This window comes from Podarcis raffonei, chromosome 2 (genome assembly GCF_027172205.1).
Source record: "Podarcis raffonei isolate rPodRaf1 chromosome 2, rPodRaf1.pri, whole genome shotgun sequence".
NCBI lineage: Eukaryota > Metazoa > Chordata > Lepidosauria > Squamata > Lacertidae > Podarcis > Podarcis raffonei.
Genome location: NC_070603.1, coordinates 80,044,362 through 80,070,719, shown reverse-complemented (window position 1 = coordinate 80,070,719; position 26,358 = coordinate 80,044,362). Strand labels below are relative to the sequence as shown.

The window sequence follows — 26,358 nt, the reverse complement described above, 5'->3', positions numbered from 1 at the left end:
GGAGCTACACATATGCCCATAGCCTAGTGTTAATTAATTAAGCATATTTATAGCCTGCCTTTCTTTCATTAGGGATGCTTCAGTTATCTCCATCTTCAAATGAGATGAATTTTTAAAGATAAATATGCTCTTGATTCCTGGTCACATTTCATTCTTCGTTGCTCTCTCTCTTACACACACACACACACACACACAAATTTCTTTTTAGCATTAAAATAACAAAAATATTATTTTTCCTTCTGTTTCTTTTAAATCGGCAAAGAGCCAAAGCTTAGTAGAGTGTGTGCTTTAGATTCAGAAACTCCTCCCTCCTCTCTGGTTGTGGTTCCCTCTATAGCCAAATGGGAACCAATTGCATGCCCAGGAGCCATGTACCACCTCCCTCTGCACTTAGAATAAAATAGCCACACTTACAGACATTCATTTGGTTCAAATTAGGCCACAACTTTATTGATTATAAATGGGAGTGGCTTGGGCTTAAGCATTGGGTACAACCATTATCAACCAACCCACTTGAAGCTTGGTTTTCTCAAGTGTCATCGAACACATATTGAGGGAGTCTATAACATTCATCGCTCACTGGAAGGACAGATCCTGAAGCTGAGGCTCCAATACTTTGGTCACATCATGAAAAGAGAAGACTCCCTGGGAAAGACCCTGATGTTGGGAAAGATGGAGGGCACAAGGAGAAGGGGACAAGAGAGGATGAGATGGTTGGACAGTGTTCTTGAAACTACTAACATGAGTTTGACCAAACTGCAGGAGGCAGTGGAAGACAGGAGTGCCTGGCGTGTTCTGGTCCATGGGGTCACGAAGAGTCGGACACGACTAAACAACTAAACAACAACATAACATACATCAAATAGGTGCAACCCCACAGAGATTGTCTTGAGGAGTGCTATGGCCCTAGCCACCACCTAGACATCCAGAGAGAAACACCTCCTCCTGGATCCCTTTAATGGGATACTCCAATCCTTGGAGGAGCAGGCAAGGCATACAACCTCCAGCCATGACTATGGCTTTTACCCAGTGCCACCAGCTGGGGCCTTAGTCTTTCCTGTGTAGCAAATTCTGGCTGCTATGTTGAGTTGCTGTTCTGTTGCTTATCAATAAATGCAACTACTGCAATTCTCTCCACTCCTGTGGCTTCCTAGAATTAGGGAAGACTCCTTGCAATGCTTCTGCTAGATACTACGCAGGGAGCCATAGTAATGTGAAGCAACGGAGAACCCCTTCACAATGAAGGGGAAGTTCTTCATAGGAACTGGCATTTATCTGTATCATTCAGTTTTGTCAACCCTGACTGGTAAGGGCTCTTCAGGGTTTCAGAGGGGGGCAATACCAGCCCTACCTGGATGTTGCAGAATGAACCTGGGGCCTTTTACATACAAAGCATGTGCTCTACTGCTGAGCTGCAACCTTTCCCCCCTTCATTCTGCATATGTTCTCAGGATCCATGTCTACATATTGATGCTCGGTTTGTTGCACATTCACCAGACATAAGAAAAGCCTAGGAGAGGAAGGAGCACAAAGTACATTTCTGGTTCACAGGAACTAAAATTAGCACCAGCTAAAGACAAAAGAACCACACCAGGAGAATTGCAGTGGTTTTTATTACACTTGGTTATAATAAAATAAATTAAAGATACCTGGGGGAACTCTGGACCAGCAATTACTAGCTCCATTGTGTTCCAGGCCAGCCCAATTTGCAGTGGTTGGAAAGCTTCATAGATTTCTCAGCAAAATCTTAACTTTGGAGTATCTGATACAGTTCAAGGAAGTCCACTCTCATGAAATGGTTTTGAGTTTGCTCATTCGTTTTTTATAGCCCTAAATCGATGTGGGATCTATATATATGGGTGGGTGGGTACCATGTTCACAGCAGAGGCGGGACAGAAACACTACGACACAGAATGATCATGTTTGCACACCTAACATCATTAACCAGAGGAATGAAGATCACCGGCTGGGATGTGCAGGGAGATTAGGGGGTGAAGCCATGGAGGGCCGTGAAGGGAATCACATTAGTCTTAGAGTAGATGAGAAGCCAGTGTAGGGGCATCACATGATAAGAGTGATAAGAAAGGGTTTTATTTTGCCTATATGAGGAGATGAGGCTGACCCTGCAGAGGACTAGAAAGGAAAATACTGTAGAGGTCTAGGTGAGAGATAACTAGAGCATGGGCCAGAAGAACAACAAGGAAAGGATATATTAAGGGTGAATGGCAACATTGTCAAAGAAAAAGCCAAGAATACATGAAGAAGGCGGCTTGAGATGAAAGACCAGACATTTGATCTTTGACATATTGAGTATTCCAGCAATAAGATCAGAGAGGCACTTCAAGATGTGGGGTGAGGAGGGCGGTTCAGAGGGGGAGAGGGTTGGTTGTCATCAGTGTTTTAGGGGTTTCTGGGTTCTGATGAGGTCATCCAAGGACAGCGTGCAGAGAGAGAAGAGAATAACAGAGAGGGAAAGCAGAGAAAGAGTTTCCACCTGTGGAGACATTGAAAGAATGATTAGACAGGTAGGAGGAGAACCAGATAAGGACAGAGTCACAGACACCCAAAAGGAATCAAGTAGGAGAGGGTAGTTAACTATATCAAAGGCAGTGTAAAGGTCAGGAATGTGGGTCCAATACAGGCTTTCAGCAAGGAGGACATTATCAGTGATTTGTGACATACAGTACTGTACAATGCTAGTTTCAGTGTAACCAGCTCTTGACACACACACTTTGTATATAGCTGTATTTCTGTTATTTTCCCTTGTTCACCATGATCTGTTGTCTTTTTTGTATGGTTCTCATATTCACTCATCTTGGCTTTGGGGCTACTGTAACTTTTCAATAGACCATATAGTACCTCTCTTTAAATATTATGTGTGTTTGTGTATGCATTACGAGTGCTACTTACACCATGTTTGTCTTTTTCAATGACTGTTTTTCATGTCTCTGTGTTTGTTGTCAGCTTCTATCGTGTCTCCGCGGTGCACATTTAGAACCTAATGCCTAAGGGGTGACTCATCCCAACCCAGGGCTTTCTCAGCATCTGTTGGATTCCCCCAGGTGAATTCCTCAGCCCCAAATGCTAGGTAAGGTGTCTTTTGGGATGTATTATTTCAGGAAGGACTTCTGAGAAGTAGCAAGCTATATTGGTGGTAGAAGAAGTGGCCTTCTGTTAATTGGGCACTAGTCTCTTGCACATGGTTTGGAGAACCACTGCCTATACTGATGTCCCATTCTACCTGTGTATAGCAAAAGACACGCACTTGAACTATCACAACACCACCCTATTTTGAGGCAGAGCCAGCTCTGTATCAAAGGCCAAAATGTAAGAATTGGTCAGGAAGTCAGCAACTGAGATCAAACTGGCATCCTTTGCTTTCTCTCCTCAGATTTCCCTGATATGCCCGCCAGAAGAAGTTCCGATTAAAATAATACTTTTTATGACAGTGAGGGGGAGATAAGAAGCTTCCTAGAAGAGTAACATAGCTAGAGGAAGGTAGAAAATATCTTTTTGTCTTCACAATGGCCCATGCTCCTGTGTAATATTGCTACATAGAATTACCTGGGGCTTCCTGGATATTATCTTGTAATCCTTACAACACCCCTGTTAGGTAGGCCAGTGGCATTATCACTTATATCACAAATGGGAGGGATTATATCACAAAGTGGGATTCTCAAGCATACCTTTTGCCCTTGTCTTCCCTGCTCTGCTCAGAAGAATAGTAGGAAAAGATTATAGATTCATATCTCAACACACCTGACCTTGAGCTCCTTGCAGGAAAAGCAGAATATAAAGTAAGTAAGTAAGTAAGTAAAGAAAAGAGAGGTCATCTCCAGGGTCTCTGGGTCACTTCTGTGTTGGAGACCACTCACCAGTGACATGGATAGCACACAGTATACATTACAGGATGAGGAACCCTGCAGCTGACTGGTCACCATGCCATTTTCCCCAGGTTCAGGGGTGAGTCCCCTTCCCCCTTTTAGTTTTCCACCCTAACCTCTAATCAGGCTAGAAACAAAGAAGGGAGCTTTATTTTTCCCCCAACCCTGCCCTGCCCCCAGCTCTGAAGCATCGCTCGATTTACAAATACCGTATCCACCAATCTGTCTCCACCCAGGGAATTGTTTGCAGCAAAGCAACAGCTCAGAAACATTTTGAAGTGCTCTTGTTTTGTTTTGTTTCCTTCTTTCTCCCCGCCCTTTTCTTGTCCATGTATTTCCTAAATAACGTCAGGGAATATTGTTGCACATTCTCCCCTCCCCCGGTTTAGAACCCTGAAACAATCTTTTCCTGGCTCGTGTAATTTCATACATTCTGCCGCTCTGCAGCAGACTTTATACGTGCCAATGGGGTTTCCATCACTTCAGGGAGGGCCAATCGCTTTAACGGTGCTACAAGTTATGAGGCTCAGAGCCTTGGCTTGGGAGAGTTCAGAGCGTGCTATGTTAGGCACCTCTTTAAAGGGTTACAAAGGAGAGCCCAGTTTCGCACCCGAGGCGCCACAATGAGGATTTTTGGTGTTCCAATTCTGTTCGTTACACCTGGGTTGGGGGAAAAAAAACCAGTAACTTTACAGGGAGAAGCCGAGTAAAGGAGCTCTGAGACACAGTGCCAGGGAGTGTGTTTCCAGCCTTGGATAGGAGGCGGAGAGGACGAATGGAGAACAGCAGGGCGATCAGGAGACAAAACTTTGGGTCTGGAATTGATCTTTGCTCTAAAGCACGCGCGGATCTGCTGAAGGTCCATCTGTCCCTCATCAGGGGCTCCCACCACCCTGGCCGCCCCCTCTCTCGTCAATTACACAAACTGGTCTCTCCCCACGCCCACCCCTTTGGTCGCTTAGCTGCTCCACGAAAAAAGACTTACCCCCCAATGCAGGCGAAATCGGCGTGTGCTGTTGCCGCCACCTCCACTGCCTTGTAAAAGGGGGATTTTTTAGAAACCAGGAGGAGGAGGAGGAGGGGAGGAGGAGGAGGAGGGACTTTTAACACCAAAAAAAGAGAAAAAAGTTACAGGGAAGTTGACCAACTGCACGAATTGTTTATTTAACCTGAAACCCGGAGGCAGTGGCCCATCAATCATCGGTAATTACACCCTGATGCCAAAGCCTTCGGAGACCCCTTGATCTCTCCACACACACCCCGCCCTCCTCCGCCCCATCACCTTTCCACGAAAAGCCAGCCTTGCTGTATTGGTTGAGTTATCAGGGGATAACGCCTCGCTCCTATTCTGTTTCGCTGGATAAGTTTTATGGGGACGGAGACGTACACAGGACTTATATATATGAACCCCCTGTCAATTTCCCCAGCAGACCGATTCCACCCACGCCCCCGCATTGATTGTTCGGCGGGGGGGGGGGTCAGAAAAGTGGGGAAAGTGAAAGCAAAGTGCGGGGACTGTTTCACTCTGGCATGAAAGGGAAAGAGGTGGGTCAGGTCTGTCCCTCTTTCCGCTCTCAGCCTGCATCTTCTCCCAAGAGAGGCTACAGCATCTTCCTCGCAAGGAACAGACCAGAAAGGCTCATTCCTTTCAGCAGCCGAATGCAGAGATGGGACGCACACACTGGAACAATAAAGTTTTTTTCCTTCCAGTAGTACCTTAAAGACCAACTAAGTTAGTTCTTGGTATGAGCTTTCGTGTGCATGCACACTTCTTCAGATACACTGGAACAATAACACTGTTGTGCTTTGCAGTACTAAGAGAGCCGGCTGTGCTGAGCATCCTAGTTGTTTTCTTAAAGGAGCCCAAGTTATTTCTTTATTATTTGGTTTCTATCCTCCAAAGAGCTCAAGGTGATGTGCCATGGGTCTCTTCCTCCCTGTTTTATCGTCCCAGCAACCCTGCGGGGAAGGCTAGGCTGAGAGTGAGTGAGTGGCCAAGAGTTCACCCAGTGAGTTTCATGGCTGAGGGGGGACAGGAAACCTGGTCTCTCAGGTCCTAGTCTGACACACTAACCAGTACACCACACTAGGAGGCTAACCATGCCATGCAAAAGTGCCCGGGTCAATTTGATTTAATTTTGATTTTTAAAATTATCATCATCATTAACCTGCTCAGCACCCCAACTATTTAAAAGACAATTGAAAAGGAAAGAAAGGAAAGTAATACTATTGACAGTGAAGCTCTATTTGCAATACAGGAGAATTTATCACATTTGTGTGGCTGTTTGCTTGGGAGCCTGTTTATAGAAAGTCCACTTGGTCGTAACTGTTGTATGACTGCATATTATATAGCTCATCGTCCTTAAGACGTTACACAAAGCAAGAGAACGGGCCCCTGCCCCTGGGAGCTTACAATCTAAAATTCAGCATGGGGAAAGGGAGGTGGGAGTGGAAGCAGGAGTGAATGAAGATGAATATGCAGAACCGAAATAGATTGCTCACCTCTTCTTCCCTTTGGCAAATGACTGTACTGTTGAAATGGTGAAGATCGCACTGGTTTATTTATTCTGAATTTTTGTAAGTGATGCCAATAAAGGTTTGATGATGAATATCTAGAACTGGACACTGTACTTCAGGTGAGGTTTGATGCTCCCCTAGTCAGTATCTGGAGTGCTGTGTGCACCGCATTTTCAGGAGGATACAAACCAGGTGTGGGCTGGGTGCTGAAATCCCAAAGGAGCAGAAAATACTATTTATGTACGTGACCACGGCTGCACGGATGTTACTGGCCCACAGATGGAAAGAAGATAAAGTTTCTACCAGAGAAAAATGGCAGATGAAGTTAATGGACTATGCTGAAATGGTGAAAATGACCGGAAGAGTCAACCAAAATTTTAATAAGGAATGGGGAAAATTTATAACTTATCTTAAGTTAACTTATCTTAAGTTATCTTAAGTTATCATTGTAAACAGTTAAAATCATTCGTAGGATTGGAATATCATTTGTAGTTTAAGGTTGAATTCTGGACATAATGGAAGAGGTAAAGGATTTGGATGATCATAAAGGATGCATCAGGAAACAATTAATAATAGGACCCACAAATGGGAGGATGGAAGTCCAGGAGATTCATTGGAATCTTGTTTTTATTATTTATGTTTGATATATCTCTGTGAAATTTTAATTTGAAAAACCAAATAAATAATTTTTCCAAAAAAAACCCCACCAAAATCAGGTGTGGGCAATCTGTCTGCCAGCATGTGGTCCATAACACAGTACCTCCAAGCAAAGACAGCCCTTGACGGGGGGGGGGTAGGTGGGAAGATTCTCCACTCCTGACATAGACAAATTGGAACAGACAACAGAGTTGGCCAGCAGTGTGGAAAGCACGTTCTATAAGGAAAGGTAGAAGGAACCAGGTGTCTTTAGCCTGGAGAAAGAAAAGACTCAGGGAGGAAATGAAAACAGCACTCTTCAAATTCCTGAAGGACTGTTATCTGGAAGATGACAAAGACTTCTTATCTGGTGCTCCAGACAGCAGGATTAGATTGAATGGGGTTAAATTACAAGAGGGTGGATTTTGGTTGAAAATTAGCTGTCTTGACCATAGGAGCATTTGGAACCAGTTGCCTCAAGGGGTTTTCAGGCAGAACTTGGACAGCTGTCTCTTGTAGATGCTCTGCATCTGGGTTTTCTGCACTGAGCAGGGAGTTGGGCTACATGGCCTCTCCAACCCTATGGCCCTGTTGTTGTTTTTCAGTTACAGGTTACACTACAGCTAGCCAGGCATTCATGCAAAGCAAGGCTTAAGCAAGTGAAATCCAAAGTGGAGCAGAGCTGCGTCCTGTTAAGGAAATATATTTGAAAGCCATGTTCTTCCCACTCTTGGAAAAAAGACAGCTTGTAAGCCAATACCCATCTTCAGCTGACTTTACCCAAAAGAGGCTGTCTCCTGTGCTTCGTCTGTTGGTAATCACCGCTTTATTAAATAAGGCAGTGGTTTTAAGCAGAGCTTGAATAGTTTGTGAATGTGAATCCTCTGGCGGCAGAGCTCCGAGATGAAGGGAAATGTGGGAAGGAGGCCAAATAGAGGGACACATAATTTGTCACCTAGAGGGCTTTACAGGTGATGCCCAACAGACAAGCATTAGGCTCTGCATTCACATAAGGAATGATTTCGGGACAATTGCAATGATACACACTTACAACTGCCTTTGCCCCATGGGCTCACCAAGAGAGGAGAGGAGCCTGTGATGGAACTGCCAGAGTTACTTGAGAGAAATAATGTTGGTAACAAAATTCCCTTAGGGGGAAGTTCGCAGCTCAGCAGAAGACCATCCTCCTGGCATGCAGATGGTCCAAGCTCAGATTCTGGAATATCCAGATAGGGCTAAGAGAGATGCTAGTCTGAAATCTTGGACAGCTGCTGGCAGTTAGTGTAGGCACTACTGAGCTCAATGGACTAATGGTCTGACTCAGAATGACGCAGTTGCCACAAAGAGCAAACTGCACAACACCCACTCAAACAATCCAGCTATCAATCACTCTGAATAAGCGGCACATCTCACCAGATTTTGAAAAATGCCCAGTAGCTCCCATTATTACCTTTTCTTGACAGCATTTCTGATGACCTTAGCCCTCCAGTATGTTGTCATTTGATAAACGGGCCCCAGCCATTGCTGAGCTCATAAGCAAAATGTGCATGCAATTATGAAAGACCAGAGATGTAAGAGTTTCCACATTTCAGTAATATTATATCCTCTTTCCCATGCTGTCAAGGCTATTTTAAAAAAACAACAACTATAAAAAGTTACATTGTCATACAAATTTCACTCTTGTTCCTCTGATCAACATTTCTTTTGCCATGGTGCCCCCCCTCCTTAATTGTACAAGGCCACTGTAAAACTCTAATCTGAAGGAAATGATTGCTATCAGATGGAATTTTCCTGGGTGTAAAGGATTAAAAGCAGTTTGATTTTTTTTTGGAGGGGGGATCAATTTTTGTAAGTTGAGGCATTTGAGGTGCATTCTGTTTAGAAAGCAACACAACCAAAGGTCAAATGAGAGTGCAGTATTTATCTCCTGCTAATCAGTAGTTTTATGGTGCAGCATTAAATGTTAAGTGTTGCAACTGTCTGTGCACATAATACAGAAGAAACAGCACAAAGAAAAAGGAAAGGAAAGAAAGCACACAGTGCTATCATGTCTGATGGGGGCAGAACGGCAAGATTGAAAACATTTGTTCTAGCATGTTACAGACTGCACAATTGGGGGGAGGGACAAAATAAACTGTCAGCAATTTGTAATAGCAAAAACCTCAGCCCTGCAATGAATTGCATTTTAACAAATAGGTGAGGTGAAAGCGGGGCAGTCAGCCACTCAGATTTCTTGACCCCTGTGGTTATTTGAAGGAAAGGTACTTTCCAGACACAAACAGTAACTCAATCGTAATGCCAAATTAAAATACATCTGCAGTTCTATGCTTATTTGAAAGTAAACTCAATAAAGTCACCAGGATGCCCTTCAGAGAAAGCATGTTTAGGATCATAGACCTGTAGAGTTGGGACCATGAGGGTCATCCAGTCCAACCCCCTGCAATGCAGGAATCTTTTGCGCAGCATGGAGCTCAAGCTCACGACCCTGAGGTTAAGAGGTTCCTGCACTACCAGCTGAGCTATCCCCCATCTGGATGGAAGGGCTAATGTGGAAACATATCATTATTTCTCTTTCAGAACCAACCTTGATCCGCCACTTCCTGAAATATAGTTTGTCCTCTGCCACCCTCCGCTACATTTTTCTGGTACCACCACCCAACTAAATGGTGATTGAATCTGATGTTGTAACACCTTTGGGGTGGGGGTGGGATTGATGCAACAACAATGGCACCTAATTTCCCTTTTCTTGTTGTGTTCTTCTGCAGCGTTGGGGGGGGGGGATGTCCCGCCATCACTGCCTGCCCTCTTGCCCATCTACTGCAGTAAGGGCACAACATTCATCAATAGCAGGCAGGAGAGACATGTGGTTCCTGTCGCATAAGCAAAACTACTCCATGTAATGTCCCATTAATCCAAACTGTTTTAAGAAATGGATGCGGTCTCCAGTTCAGGAAGTGAGGATCCTCTACACCTAACAGCTGGAAATAGTTAATATAGCTGATGTTTAGCACACCTGAGTCTGGGGTGGAATCTACAAACATATTAAAAACGTTGTGAAAATGTTTTTAAAAAATAAAAAAGTTTTGAAAAATATATTTAATATGCCATAGCTCACAATCACCTTCCAGTGTCACATTTGTATATTGCACTTTAAAACGTTTAATTTGCAGCTGTATAGCTGAGTCCATATGCACGCACACACCTGCTAATCCTTTTAGATTTTGATGTTGGATATACAGAAGATGTTTGCCATCAATATTTGATACCCTGCAATATCCAGTAGCAATATTAGCAATCTGAAATGAGAATGAGAAGTAATTTAACATGATGTATATAGAAACATCAGATTTGTCATATGGTAATATATGTGAGCCCAATCATCAGTGTGCTAAAAGAGCTGGAGGTAAATAGAATGGCATAATCACTATTTATGTCCCTGAAAGCATTGTTTTGCAAGATGCTACCTTGGGTGGTATTTTATTTCTGAAGACAGCTGTGCACATGGCAGATAAGATGCAGGAGCAATTCGTTTCAACTAACATTTAAAAGTGAAACTACCTAGTTTGCAGTTTCCAAAACAAGATGTGGAATGAAACACCATCCTCCATTAAAATTCACATTTCTCTGAAATTTGCAATGCAGTTCCCCAAAATTTTATTACAAAAAAATGCATGCATAAAATGCATATATTTGTTCAAATAGTATACAAAAATGCATTCAATTGGGAAAACTACTTTGCAAAAATGTGCATATTAGGCAGAATTGCATACAAAATATGTATACAATAAATGCTGGTGTGAACATTTTTTAAAAATGTGAACTGATACAGAAATGTGAGCTGCATTTAAGATTGGGGGGAAATGAGAAACAGTGAGAAATCACAATTGACAGATTCCACTGTCAGCTAGTGGTCCCATCCAACTCTACAATTCTATGATTATTAAAATATAGCATAGTTTAAAAAAATAAAATACAGTGGTACCTCGCATTACAGATGCTTCAGGTTACAGACGCTTCAGGTTACAGACTCCAGAAATAGTACCTCAGGTTAAGAACTTTGCTTCAGGATGAGAACAGAAATTGTGTTCTGGCAGTGTGGCGGCAGCGGGAGGCCCCATTAGCAAAAGTGGTACCTCAGGTTAAGAACAGTTTCAGGTTAAGAACGGACCTCCAGAACGAATTAAGTTCTTAACCCGAGGTACCACTGTAGTGTTTGCTAGTTACAAAAAAAAACCTGACTCCTTGCAGTTCCTCACTGACACCTCAGTGCAGTTTAACACAGGTGATGTCCTTTCCACACACATTACCGTGTGAGCCATTGAGCCTACATCTAAAACATAATGTGTGATGGCAACAAAAAAACTTGTTTCAAATGGGTGCCTTCCATGGAGAACTGTGATTGGCTCCCTGTAGACCATGTACTTAGTGGCAAATGTGCTTTGTGTGAAAAACAGTCCTAAATCATCTCACAGAGCTACCTAAAGCATCTACCACATTTACATCTGTAATAGTGAAGATTAGAACCATAGAATTGTTGAGTTGGGGGGGTGAACCCGAGGGTTATTTCGTCCAACCCCCTGCAATGCAAGAATGTCAACACATGGTTCCCCCCCCCCCATCTGTTTTGAAACCATACAGGACCCTCCTTAGCTTTGGAAATGTGCTAGCAGTTTTATTGCTGTTGTTTACTGGTAAATTAATTTGGTTCAGTGCTGGCCATTTCTTCTGTACTTTATGACTTTTTAATTTTATGATGTTTTAATGATTTATTGTACATCAGCATTATGTATTTTAAATAAATAAATAAAAATTAACTGGTGGTTTATAAATGCCAGACACACATTTCTTAACCCCTTTGTTGGAAATAATTTGTGACTAGAAATGTTGCCCTGGGTTTTCCATTGTCCTTTCTGGCAGAAGTCTCAGGTTTAGGTTCCTACTGCTTCATAGGGACAGATTCCAGTAGAGTAGCCCAGCCTGGTTCCTTAGGGGCAAATGGAACAAAAGCAAACTGGAGTTTGCTGGCTGATTTGCCCATTTCCTTTGGCTTGACTAGAAGCTCAGGTTGGTTAAATAAGCACCCCTTTTTGCAAGGCAAATGTCTAAGCAATGATTTCAGTTGAAACAAAGTATGGAATTCCATTTGTCAAATTATCTGTTTGATGTCAGGAAAAGGGGGTTATTGTGAAGTTTAAGAGTGCTGATCCTGCTGAGGTAATGATTCTTAGGAGGTCAGCAGTCTCCCTTTCACTTCCTTAATCTCATCTGCTGATGCTTCATGGCCCATCTGCAGGTAGCTTGCCTAATACTTAGCATCTGTGAACCAACTTTCCAAGGAAATGGCTCGCCTGGATGGGGTGCACATGTCAAATGTCAGTTGAGAAGAGGCTGCTCATTAGGGAACAGGCAGCTTAAACCTGACACTGATACAAATGGTCAGATGTTAGTTACAGTTTGATTTTTCCAGCAGCCCTGGCTTGGAATTTCCGCTCACCTCTTTGTAATCATATTCCCTCTCTCAGAGGAACCAGGATCTGTAAATTAGGTCAAGCGAAGTCAGATACAAAGCCTGAGCAATAAGCTACCTTTCTTTTTAGGCCTTCACAGTTGGCAGGGAGATGAAATTTTCTACTCTGGAGAAAAACTAAGCAAACCCTGAAAATCTGCTTTATGTTGAAAGGTAGGCAGACCCTAGCTCAGTGGCAGAGGATTTTGTCTGCACGTTTAGTCAAAATCTCCTTTCTTGCAACTTGAAGCCATTGGTTCGGGTCCCACCCTCCGGAGCAGGAGAAAACAAGTTGGCTTTGGTGAAGAAGATTCCACTTTACCAGATGCACAAAATGTCATTGTCAGATGGCAAAAATAAAAGAGTGGGGACCAATGGCAATGAAATTCAAGAAGCCCAGTCTGAGATAGCTTAACTCGATTAAAGATGACACTCCCCTCTCAATTCCATATACAGATGCCAGCTGGAATAGCAATTGAATCTCATTTCAAACTTGACAACAAAGCACCATCCTCTTCTGCATCTCAAAGCAGAAAGCTAGCTTAGGTCAAGAACAGCACACACTGTTCTGTCCTCCCAACACCTCAGCACTGCCTCCCGTCCCAGGATCTGCTGCCTGAGTGATGGTAATGGTAGGGGTTTGACCATGTTCTTTAAAAAGAAAGTGTTACGTTGTGGGTGAACATATCAGACGACACAGAAATTCTTCAAACAGCTCTTATTTATTCATAGGCCAGAACAGAACTGAGCTAAAGGGTTCAGCCAGCCTGCTTATATAGAGCTCCACTAGAACGCAACAGTAACCACTTTCTGTAGCTATCCAATCACTGAACATCACTTTCAATCCCTTATTTGCATATGTGGACCTGAGTGAAAACTATCTACAGTATCCCCCTGCTGGCCCAGGGTGAGAACTTCAGTACATAACAGAAAGAAAGAAAGAAAGAAAGAAAGAAAGAAAGAAAGAAAGAACAAGCCATTTCTACATTCTGCTCCATGTGAGGCTAGTTAAGAAACTACAACACAGCACTATGATATTCAGTCATTCTCCGCTGCCTTTTGATGTCTAGCATTAATTTACTAGGCAAGTCTTTCCCAATCATTGTATCTTCGCATTAAGCTCCAATTGACTTTTTTTTAAAAAAAACTTGTCATGTTGCTGTTAAAATCACAGGAACCCTCCCAAACCAATCCTGCTTCTCATCCCAGATGTGTATGTATGGCAGCTGGATGTGGTGTAGGAAAAACACTTTGCACATTTTAAGAAACATCCTCTAATCTTCTTTCTTTTAACTTCTGCCAGACTGAGGAGTACATGCACTATGCATTAATCCAATGTCTGCAGCTAGGTTGAGAGGAACCTTGTCATCACAGGGAGTAATAAAGTGGATAAAGCCTGGTCTTTAAAGACCAGTGCAAGGGAAGGCAGAAAAGCAGAAAGTTCGGCCACAGAAGGTATGGCGCTAGTTTCTGGAGAGCCCACCAGAGGCTGGTTGTTTGCATTGCTTTATCTTTTATTTTTAATTGTGGTATATTCAATAGTGACCCGGCGCTAGGAGAATGCAGGAAATTATAGAATCCTGAGTCAAGCTGGCTGGTGCAGGCAGGCTATATAATGCATCATTCTGATCCAGTAGAACAGACACTTAATAATATGGGCAGAGGCGCCATCTTGGACTGAAGATTGAAGGGGTCCAGAGGCGCACTGGGCACCTGTGACGTCACAAGCATGACGTGAGCACATTGTTGGGAAGAGGCCTTGCCCAGCACCACACAGCTTCAATTCAGATTTACTAGCAACCTAGAGGTTAAACTAAGCCCTTTCCAGCCCCAGGAGGAGCATTGGGAATGTTTGTGTGACACATCTACACACTGTTGTGGCACGCAGTTTGGATAGCTCTGGTGTAGACAGTATTGAGCTAGATGGACCAATGTTCTGATTCAGCATAAGGCAGCTTCCTATCTTCCTAGGTTGATTGTTCCAACTAGACTGAAGCTCAGCGGCATAATATTGAAAGTAAACCCTTTACAGAAATGGCATCAATTGGGTTAAGTAAAGGAAACGGGTTCATTTTCAAGCCACCTATTGCTGCAGAAAGAATAAGGTGGCATATTTTAAATGAAATACAGTTGCAAAAACCTTTGCCCCACTCCACTTGGTCCCCCTCCAAACTGAGAATAACTTTTGGGCTGGAATGCACTTCACCAGCAACCTATATGGAAATTCATCCCCTGGTGCTGACATTTACGCCTAACCACATAAGGAAGTAGCATGGCTGTTACTCTTATGTTTCCTGGGTTGGATCCTACTTAAAAGCCAAGCGTGCAGAAACAGGTACCACTGCCCTGGACGCAGTTCTCAGATTTCTGTAAAAGGGAACGCATGACCCTCACAAAAGAATAGTTTTTGAGGCAAGGCCTCCTTTGCAGCTGCCTGCAATTTTATTCCTACTATTTGGCCAGATAGTTCCTTGTAGGTCCACATCACAAGCATACATGGAAATTGGGGGCTAGGGCAGAGGAAAAGTGAGAGGCAGAGCACATTCCATGTTCTTTGTAATGGTACTAGAGAAGACAAAAAGCAGCCCCGTGTTTTATTGCTCTGTTAAAAACACCACTGTGAAGATTCCAATTACAGCAACACAGCCTATTCATTCTTCAGCTCTTTGCTATTTTGCAGGGAGGTGGTAGGTTATAAGAAAGGAATGATAGTCCCTTACAAATGGCTATTTGTTCATGAAGTTCTCATAGGTGGCCTCCTACATTTTAAGTGATTGATTGATTGATTGATTGATGGCTTGCTTTTCATATATATCTCAAGATAATCTACAGACAAAACCATAAAACAGCTCAAGTTGTTTTAAAAACAGTATTTTTTTAAAAAAAAAAAGATAGAAAGCAACAGAAAATGAACACCTATGGCAGGAGTGAGGAGCCTCAGGACCAGGGGACAAATGTGACCCACACACTCAGGACTTCCCATCTGGCCTTTGGACCAATGATGGTGGGTGGGTGGTGACTGTTGTTTTTTAAGAGCTGCAACTTTGTATTTTCTGAATAATAAAATAGCTGCTTCTTGGAAAAATTTTCTGAATAATAAAATAGCCCATATTGGAAGAATCCCTGGAACTGCAGTGGGGTTGCGGGGAGAGAAGCAGCATATGAGAAACCCAAGATCCCAAGAAAAGAGGGCGGAGAATTAATCGTGAAAGAAACACATTGCATGTTGACCTTCAACATGACCTTTACTAGGTAGCAAAGCGTGAAAAGGCAGCATTAATTTTAAAAGTTTAATAAACATGCTGCACGTAATTAGCACATTCCACAAGGAGCCACAACACTTGAACTTTATTACAAGTTAGATTGCAATTTAAAATGTAATAGAAGCAAGGTTTTCAATTTAATGTGTGCACAGAGCAGATCTTAATTTACTGCATTTATATTCTCCAGTAAGGGCACTTCTAGCCACACACCTTTTGTTAATGACAGCAGGCATTTGATACCTGCACTCCACGTGGGTACAGTGGTACCTCAGTTTTTGAAGGCAATCCATTCCGGAAGACCGTTCGACTTCTGAAACATTCAAAAACTGAGGCACAAAGGGCGGTCTGCAAATGCAATGGAGAAAATTGGGGGGGGGGGAACTCAGCGGAAGCCGTTCGACTCCCCAGGCACTTTTGAAAACGGAAGCATTCACTTCCGGGTTTTTGACATTCGAAAACCAAAACGTTCGGCTTCTGAGATGTTCAAAAACTGAGGTACCACTGTATCAGTGATAGCAGCAGAGCAACTCTATGCATGAAAACAGAGAATAAAGTCGTCTGCATTCCATGGGACATACTCCTAGGTCAGCACACATCAGATTTCAATGTTGGTGCATGCCTACACTAAAAACCTTAACTGATTTCATACCAGTTTATCTGACATGGCCTCTTCTGCAAGAATCTTAAGGCTGCAATGCTGTTGGAAATTATGCCAGAGATATCTCTCACAAAATTATAACTCCCAGAGTTATCGACAGGGAAGAACCAAGACAGATAAAGTGATAAAAATGTACCATAGAAACCCAGCTGAAATTCAAGCACTTTGGGTTAAACTTTGCAGAGCAAGTTTCAAGAATATCCAGTGTGTGTGTGTGTGTGTGTGTGTGTGTTTAAAAAGCGGAAATCTTGGCTTTATGTAGATTTTATAATGGAGCTATTCAGTTCCATTTCCTTTACAGAAACAGTCTTTTATTATGAGTCACAATCTTTCTGCAATTTGAAATGATTCTGGTAGTTATTTTACTCAAATCAATTTAGTTTCATTACTTTGAGAATGTGCTCAAAGGCAGTAAGACATTCTCTCCCACCAGATGCTTTACTTACAGGTGATTTACATGAGAAAAAAGTGCAAGGAATAATCAACACTTACATTTTTAACCTTCTTTGAAGACGTCTGCTCATTCATTTTTTTCTTTCGTTTTTTCAATATATTTAGAAAGCTCATTTTGATTTTAGTATACGAACATATGAGTCTCATTAGCTTAATGATGTACTTAGTTATTCTTCATCAAAATGCTGGCATAGGAGTTTCTTTAACTTCAGCAAAAGGCTAGATGAACTGCTTTAAAACATATACACACACATGCAAAACTACTGGATTTGTAATTGACATAAGAAATGACCTTAAAAAATAAGATACCAATAACTGGATCTATAATTTTGTCCTTGATAGTTATTTCCTTTTTGGATCAAGGAACTGAAACTTCAGCAATGGGATGGTTGAAAACCATTTTTAAAATATGCTGAGCCCAATCATCCGATATTTCTACAATATTTTATAATCCATTCTCATCCCACCCACTCCCAGTGGCACCATGTGCTTGGCAGGTGTAAACCTAGAACACAGAATGGCTCCCATTCAAGCACAATCTTGACTGTGAATCCTAGAAGACCTATTCTTGTCCTGTTCTTTGCCCTGGCCTGGGAGAGTGGGGGGGGCGGTCTTACTGACTCTAGCTTTGGCTCTGACTCTGGCTTTTTGTATCTTCATTTTAGATCTTGTAATTTAAATCTTGAAAATTGTTCAGTTGGGTTGCACTTTGTCCCGTGGTAGGGCCAGCCCTGAAGACAAGTAATGAGTATGTAATGTCAAAGGGAATGTATGTGAGTTTGTAGGGGTATAGACCTAGATAAAGTAATATGCACACAATGTCATTCTTTGCCCCAAAGCTGAAAAGTGCAATGCTAAAATTAACGGCTATCAAATATGACTCAGTAGCATACAGCATCTATATCCTATGATGGGGCAGTACAGGAAATAAGTCTATTAGTGGAGGAAGAGGATATGTAACAGGAAACACCTTGCTAGTCAGCGATACAGGAAATTTTAAGAGACTAATTGCTGTGTGTCAAATACTACATTACCGTTTTGTGTATTTAACTCCATATACATATAGAAACATGCAGCATATAATCCATGTGCTATACAGACACTATCAGACAATTTTGATGTCTCTGAGATTCTCAAAAACATACAGTGGTACCTCAGGTTAAGAAATTAATTTGTTCTGGAGGTCTGTTCTTAACCTGAAACTGTTCTTAACCTGAAGCACCACTTTAGCTAATGGGGCCTCCCGCTGCCGCCGCACGATTTCTGTTCTCATCCTGAAGCAAAGTTCTTAACCCGAGGTAATATTTCTGGGTTAGCAGTGTATGTAACCTGAGGCATATGTTACCTGAAGCATATGTAACCCGAGGTACCACTGTACCAGAATTCATTCTCTCTCTCTCTCTCTCTCTCTGTGTGTGTGTGTGTGTGTGTCTGTTTTAAAATGTTTCGTTCTGATACTTGGAGGCTAGCTTAGGAAACCACAAGGCTTTCTGGGCTAATTCACTCCTTCCTGAAGAATTGAGAGGAGGCTGGAGGAGAGGGCTGGGGCGGGGGGAACCTGTGACCACCCAGATGATGTTGTAGCCCAACTCCCATCACCTCCAACAGCATGGTCCATGGGGATTCTAGCTCAATAACATCTGACTTAAAAGCTTAGAATACCACAAGTAGCTAGTGTTTAGAATATGGGAACCACCTTAAGATACTATCATTACTGCCTGAGCACAGTATTCTCCCCACCCCCACCCCGCCACCCTCAACCACCTTCATTACTGCTGCATCTGGTTTTTGTTTTTATTGACAAGGAGCAGTGAAGGAACTGGAGTAGAAAGGGCAGATCAAGGGCTAGGTGCTTGAAAGCAAAGGGAAAGGTTTAAGAGGCAGAGCGGACAAGGTTGTTGCAAAGCTAGAGCAGCATGGTGGAATGTAGAAGACACAAAACAGAAGAAAGAAAACTATAAAGGTGACTGAACAGGGGTTGGGGGAAAGAGGAGGCCAGGCCATAGCCTATGCTGTAGGAGTAGCGGCATAAAAACGCCGCCACTAGAAGGCAGCTCCTCATGGCAAATTATACACATGACCCAGGTACCCCCACTGACTGATGAGGAAAAAATGACCCATCCAACAGTGTACAGACATTACTCAAGACTGCTTGCATCCACTAAAATCACAAACTCACAATAAAATCACAACATCAGTAAAATACAATGGAGAAACGTATGGAAGGGTTTTTTTTTACACACACACACACAAATCTGGGCATTATGTACCTGAAAATAATAATAGTTTAAGAATACTTTATTACTTGTACCCTGCCCATCTGACTGGGTTGCCCCAGCCACTTTGGGAGGCTTACAACAGAATATAAAACACTAGACATTAAAAGCTTCCTGATGCAAAGCTGCTTTCAAATGACTATGGAAGAGCATATAATTGTTTATCTCTTTGTCAACTGCTGGGAGGGCATTCCACAGGGCGGGTGCCACCACTGAGAAGGCCCTCTGCCTGGTTCCTTGTAGCTTCACTTCTTGGAGAGTGGGAACCGGCAGAAGACCCACGGAGGTGGATCTCAGTGTCCGGGCTGAACAATGGGGATGGAGACGCGTAAAAGCCTGCTGGAACAGAAAAGTCTTCACTAGCCAATGGAAAACAGTGAGAGATAACTCACCAAAACCTTATGGTGCAAAGTGTTTGTATAATTTGTTTAAATATCATTACCCCATAAACACAAACTACCCAAAAGAGTGACAGTGAAAATCATGGCAGTGTACATGGTGAACATCACTCTCTTGGGCAGATGGATCACCTACTTATAGTATCTCCATCTTGCCTGGACTGAGCTTCAGTTTACTGGCCTCATTGAGTTCATTACTGTGGTCAGGCAATGATGTAGCACTTCTACCATTTCACCTTAATTTGACAGAAAGGAAAAGTTGGGTGCCACCTGTACACTGATGACATCTCACCCCCAGGCTCAGGAAGATTTTATGCAGTGATCTCATGCAAGTGTTAGATACCAAGAATTGAAGCCCACAAGTCCCCCTAGCGTAAATGCCAAGAAGTCAAGCAGTGGTCCCCTTGAATCCTTTCTGGAATCAGCCATTTGGGTGCCTCCAGCTGACCAGGGCAAGCATTAGAGCACTGCATTGCAGTGGTTGCATCAATGCTCGCCCCAGTCAGCTTATGCAGAAGGATACCATGGTTTATGGTACTGAAAGCCACTGAGAGGTCTAGGATAATCAACAAGATCACACTTGCCCTTCCTTTGCCCTGGCATAGGCCATCCGTCAGAGCAGCCATAGCAGCCCCAGTGCCAAAATCAGGCTTGAATTCCAGTTGAAATAGATCTAGAAACTCAGTTTCATCTCAGAGTGCTTGGAATTGTATAGCAATTGCCTCCTTTTTGTATTCTCCTTTCTTTCATTAGTCATCCTTAAATATCCTGTTACTGGCACTGTGTGCAGAAGTCAATATTCCTGTTTACCTTTAGTCTGGGAAACTCATCTCATAGAGAACACTCATTAAGCATGTTAACAGAACCTTGTCTTGAATGTTACTTGAGACTGTTAGAGATTAAAGGAGACCAGTCATAATGGTCTGAAATCTTTCACTCTGCCAGCAGAAGCCAATCCTTCTGGGAAAAGGAGGTTTTGTGGATTCACTGGGATAGATGGATCATTTCCTGGAGGTAATTTACAGGTTTCGTTTTTTTAATACCAATGTATAAAAATGTTTTAGTCGTCAGGTCAAAGTGAAGGCCATAAACTTTTACATCTAACAGTGTCATACTTAAATAATGAAAGATAAATCATGAGACGAGAGCATGCGTCCAATCATCCACTTTATTTTTTGTCTCACCTACACGTTTATGTGTCCATCCAAAAACCAAAAGGGAAGGGAGTCTGGAAAGATTTTTCTGAATACCCTTTTTTGCTAGGAACTGCATTCGAGAACACCTTTCTCCTGCTATGAGGAAGAAGTGCTTTTGTGATATCAACAGGCATTGTACAAATCTACTCTCCAATCTATTTGCACCAGATTCAGTTGAATCCCATATCAAATCAGACCAGTTCAGTGGGATCAGGGCTTTGACCAAATTGGGCAGATTCAGCCCTGAATCACTGCAAGTTGGACTGGGCTTTGTATGTCTGGCTCATATTGTTGCAGAAGGTGCCTTTTCAATGTTTGGTTGCTGCTGTCTTTCCATATTTTTTGTGATATTTTACTGTTTTTTTCAACATTTGCTTTCTGACACCTCCCATCACATAGGAACAGAAATTTATTGCTGTCACCCCAGTGACTCGCCCTTTTAAGGCAAGGACCTTTCCCATCCCAAACAACTAGCTTGCTGCCTGCCTCCCACTGCTGGATGGTTCCCTGCAAAAATGTTCGTCCAGTCGTAAAGCTCTTTGCTCTTTCTGTGCTCTCCCCTATACATATTTCTGGTACCAGCACTGTTTTTAAGTGTGAATATATACTAGCTTCACTGAAAACTAGCAGCTCTGCATTTGTACAAATAAGTAGGCATTTTGCACAGATTGAAAGTGCACTCATACATTTTGATTCGGAAGTGAAAAAAGAGAAACAAATAAAAAGTTAAGAAAAGCTTTAATACAGAATTGGCAGTTGAACTGTGTTTTATTGGTCCTTAAGATATTTCCTCTGCACTGGGAGCTGTGAGTGAGATAAAGATCACCTGTTGCTTAGTAGGAGCATGGCCTTTCCTCTTCATTTGTTGACATTAGATAAACCAGAGAGAAGTGACCTGATGATAAGCTAGCCATTGTGCCTGCTCTCCTTTAAATAATTGCCATTTGATATTCCTGAGACACCTACCGTGGCTCAAAATAGCTTCCCTATTCCCTTAGAATGGCACTGAGTGAAAGCTTCCACACAATGATTGGATTAATTTCCTCTATATCTAATGAAATGTTAGAAAGAGCAAAACAAATTACCCAGTCTAACCTATTAAGATGATAACAAATAGAATCTCATTAGTATGTTTCAATGGTGATTTAAAAGCCCAAAATGAATTAAATGGCATTTAAGAATTAGACAGCAATTAGGTTCAATATCCTCCACATCTGTTTTATCACACATGTGGTGACACAGCACAATGAAATATTCATTCAAGTCACAGCTCTTTAGTTGATGGAGAATGGTAGCTATCAACATTTCAACATCTACTCCCAGGCTACTTCATTTGCAGCTAAGAGTCAGTGAGTTCTTCAGCGAATTGTGTCTTTTCCAGCTGTATGGAGATACGGTTGACAACTGATGAGAAACTATGTCACGCTATAGCATTTAATAATGCGTCTTCTCGTATTCCATTGAGATGTAATGTACCCTAGCGAAGGGTGCAGAAGCTTCCAGCCATGCTTTGGCCTAGTCTTCTAGAACAAAGATGGGGAAGTTGTAGATCTCCCAAAGTTGCTGGCTGGGCCTAACAGGAGTCGAAGTCCAACATCTAGAGAGCTACAGATTCCTCACGCCTGTTCTGGAGGAACAGGCCACCGCTTCCTTCACAGATTCTGCACCCCTTCTACTTGTAGGTGGTGGCAGCACTCACTGCCACTTGGACTCTACTCAAGGTGCTGGTGTTTCCCTTTGAACCCTTCCATGGTGTGCAACCGCCTGCACATCCTTAGGAATAGCAAGCCATTTTTAATATCATCACCATCAACTTATTACCGTATTTATTCCCCAGCCACTCTGGGTGGCTTCCAACAAAAGATTAAAAATACATTAAAACATCAGTCATTAAAAACCTCCCTTAACATGGCTGCCTTCAGATGTCTTCTAAATATCAGATAGTTGTTTATTTCTTTGACATCTGATTGGGAGGGTGTTCCACAGGGCAGACACCACTACCAAGAAGGCCCTCTACCTGGTTCCCTGTAACTTAGCTTCTCGCAATGAGGGAACCGCCAGAAGGCCCTCGGATGTGGGTGAGGCCCACTGAACGATGTGGGTGGAGATGCTCCTTCAGGTATACTGGACTGAGGCCGTTTAGGGCTTTAAAGGTCAGCACCAACACTTTGAATTGTGTCTGGAAACATACTGGGAGCCAATGTAGGTCTTTTAAGACCAGTGTTATGTGGTCTCGGCGGCCGCTCCCAGTCACCAGTCTAGCTGCCGCATTCTGGATTAATACACTATTTCACTCCCATTGTTCCAAGTGGACTGCAGTGGATTTCCTTTTCTTATCACACATTCACATATATGTGTAGAACAGCCAGCTTTGCACAGTACCAAGCAAGGGCACATGCCAATAATAATAATAATAATAATAATAATAATAATAATAATAATTTATTATTTATACTCCGCCCATCTGGGTATAAATTATACCCATTATGCTATATTTATACTTTCAAGTTATCTGCAATGACACCCATCAGTCTACTTTTGTTATCTACTGTACACCTGTCTTGCACTGCAATCCTCTACCACTTACCACCAGGCAGTAAGCTCCATTGAATTCAGCTGAGCTAACTCCTGAGTAGAAATGTATAGGGTTGTATTGTTAACTAACCCTTGGTGAAGGATTGGGAGTGAAAGGGGGCAACCTCTTAGATCTTATCTGTATTTCTTTTTTAGAGTTATTCTGAATCAACGGGCTGCATGCAGTATAAATTATTCAGTACCATATTGTTCAGTGACAGATGAAGAATTAGTGAATCATTTACATGTGATCTAGAAACTGATTTAATAATAGAGACATTTGTTCAATTAATTGATTCAGCATAAATGGAGGAAATATTCATTGGATCCATTATTTGTCATTAGTATCAAAGTGTACCTAATTATTTTAATCCATGCTTTGGTATGGAAAGAACATAGCAAACAACCTAGTAGAGCTGCAGCTTTTTATTCAGGGCACACTGAATATCAAACCATCATCTTGAGAACAAACAAACAAAAATGCAGTTAGAACCAATACATCTTGATTTTTACATCGTCATCCCTCACCCCTTATTATGGTAGTCAAGAGAACTTAATGAAGAGGTTTGGAGGCTTTGACCAGTAGCAGTGCATGAGTGAAGCTCAGTGGTCATTGAAGTGTAGGTGGGTTCCCACAAGGCAAGACACAGTGATAACAGCAAGAACCTTTATTGAGCTAACAGAACTGGACAACAGGGGCAAAGCCACCGCTTATACACATTTCTGAAGGCCTGGGCCACTCCCACTCCCAATGTTATTGGCTGTCTCAACTTCCAAGCTGCGAATCATGACTCAGTGTTTAAGGGCCAATGGCAGAGGCCCAAATCCTGAAATGTTCTGTCATTGGATATCATGTATCAAATCAGAACACAAGGGCTCAGAATCCTTAGTCCAAACTCAAGCTCAGGCAAACACAGACTACTGAATACACAACAGTCACCAAACCACAGTTTCTCCAACAGTCCCCAAGAAACAGGACTCAGACAAAGGAAGGAGCAGGCACACAATTTAAAGCATATTTATGGACTGCTATTGTCCATTCCTAGACAGCATCTTAAAAAGCAGAGACATCAACAGATAGCAAGGAATTGCAATGCAGTGCTTAAGTGAACTTAGTGTCAACACAAAGGAAGAGGCTGGGAATTAAACCAGAATTAGTTGGTCCTATCTACCATTGGCTCTGCATCTTAAAAAGCAGAGACATCACCTTGCCAACAAAGGTCCATATAGTTAAAGCTATGGTTTTCCCAGTAGTGATGTATGGAAGTGAGAGCTGGACCATAAAGAAGGTTGATCGCCGAAGAATTGATGCTTTTGAATTATGGTGCTGGAGGAGACTCTTGAGAGTCCCATGGACTGCAAGAAGATCAAACCTATCCACTCTTAAGGAAATCAGCCCTGAGAGCTCACTGGAAGGACAGATCCTGAATCTGAGGTTCCAATACTTTGGCCACCTCATGAGAAGAGAAGACTCCCTGGAAAAGACCCTGATGTTGGGAAAGATGGAGGGCACAAGGAGAAGGGGATGACAGAGAACGAGATGGTTGGACAGTGTTCTCGAAGCTACCAGCATGAGTTTGACCAAACTGCGAGAGGCAGTGGTGCCTAGCGTGCTCTGGTCCATGGGGTCACAAAGAGTCGGTCACGACTAAACAACAACAACAAATTGTCCATTCCGCAGTTACTCATGTTGATGATCCTTCCTTATACCTCCTCCATGAAGAACAGTGGCTGGTATCTGTGCATTGCTGTGCTATCAGCTGTGGAACACAGAAATGTAGGAGGGTTCATTATACTGTGTCAGGCCACTGGCTCATCTAGCTCAGTATTGTCTACACGGACTGGCAGCAGTTTTCTAGGATTTCGTACAGACCTTCTTAGTCTTACGTGGAGGTGCTGGGGGTTGAACCCAGGACCTTTTGCATGAAAGGCAGAAGCTGTACCACTGAGATATATCCCTCCCCCATAAATATACTTACTGCAAGGCTGTGTATACATTACCAGTGTAAATCACAGCTAGGTAATTCCTTTTCACAATTTGAATCTAAGCTGGTTGGGGGTGGGGATGCATCGAAATGCAATATTTCATAAGGAATGACAGGAAAGTCCATGTGACTGGTAAGAGCCTCATTCTAGTCCTGCTGCCAACTCAGCCTACAGTCACATGGGACGGAGGTGAGTTAAAGAGAATATATAAGTATACCAAGGAACTCTGCCAGCCTGAGCTTTAGCTTTCTCACAGATTGCACCATTTCCTTGGGTTCAAATCCTGAGAGCTTCTCTGGGTTTTGTCCTTTGTCAGTCCCTAGAGCCCTTTTTAAAAAGAAGCAGCCTTTGATGCTTGTGTACTTTAAATCCTCAGGAAAACTACCACCAACTTTTTGCAAGTTTTCTGTTATTTTTAAATATTTAATAGAGTGCACAAAAGTGTTTGTTTTTTCAAGACTGATTCTGCAGCATGTTAACATGCACTTTCTTCCTGAACGTACCCTTCTTTTGAGATCTCTCACTCTGTGTGTGTGCATGTTTTAAACGACCTTTAAAAAGCATTTTCCTGCATTGGCTCATCAGAAATAAATGTTCCCTGGGCATTACAAAGCTTGGCCTGTGTGGTATACACAAAAATGAAAAGAACAGCAGAGTTCACCTTGCAAACTCTTCGTTGTTTGCAGGGGGACCTGAACGCAACCTGTGACCAGAGAAGAGCCTGTTTGCCCTTCCACGGTGTTCTTGACAAAACTAGACAAGGGCTAACTGTGCAAGCCACTCAGGATAAATGTAACAAATCAGGTGTAAGGGCCTGTGTTTCAAGGGCCATCTCAATGCTCATTCTTCTGCAATCTGCATTGGGTGGTCATAAAATCCTACTTACTATTTGGCAGGATGCTGCTGATGGCCAAGCTCCAAGGGAGCTTGCTTCCCTCTCCCTGCCATAAAGCATGCTCTAGCTCCAACTGCCAGTTGCCCTGGGACACCAGAGCTAAGGGAATTTTGCTC

General features: G+C 42.6%; 1 long non-coding RNA gene across 1 annotated transcript; it reads right to left on the bottom strand.

Moving 5' to 3' along the window:
* Positions 1–1,596: 1,596 nt before the first annotated feature.
* LOC128408282 (uncharacterized) lies at positions 1,597–4,804 on the bottom strand. Its single transcript, XR_008329021.1, has 2 exons — positions 3,687–4,804; positions 1,597–2,494 (listed from the first exon to the last, which is right to left on the bottom strand). It is a non-coding gene; the product is annotated as an uncharacterized LOC128408282 (long non-coding RNA).
* Between the last annotated feature and the right edge of the window lie 21,554 nt (positions 4,805–26,358).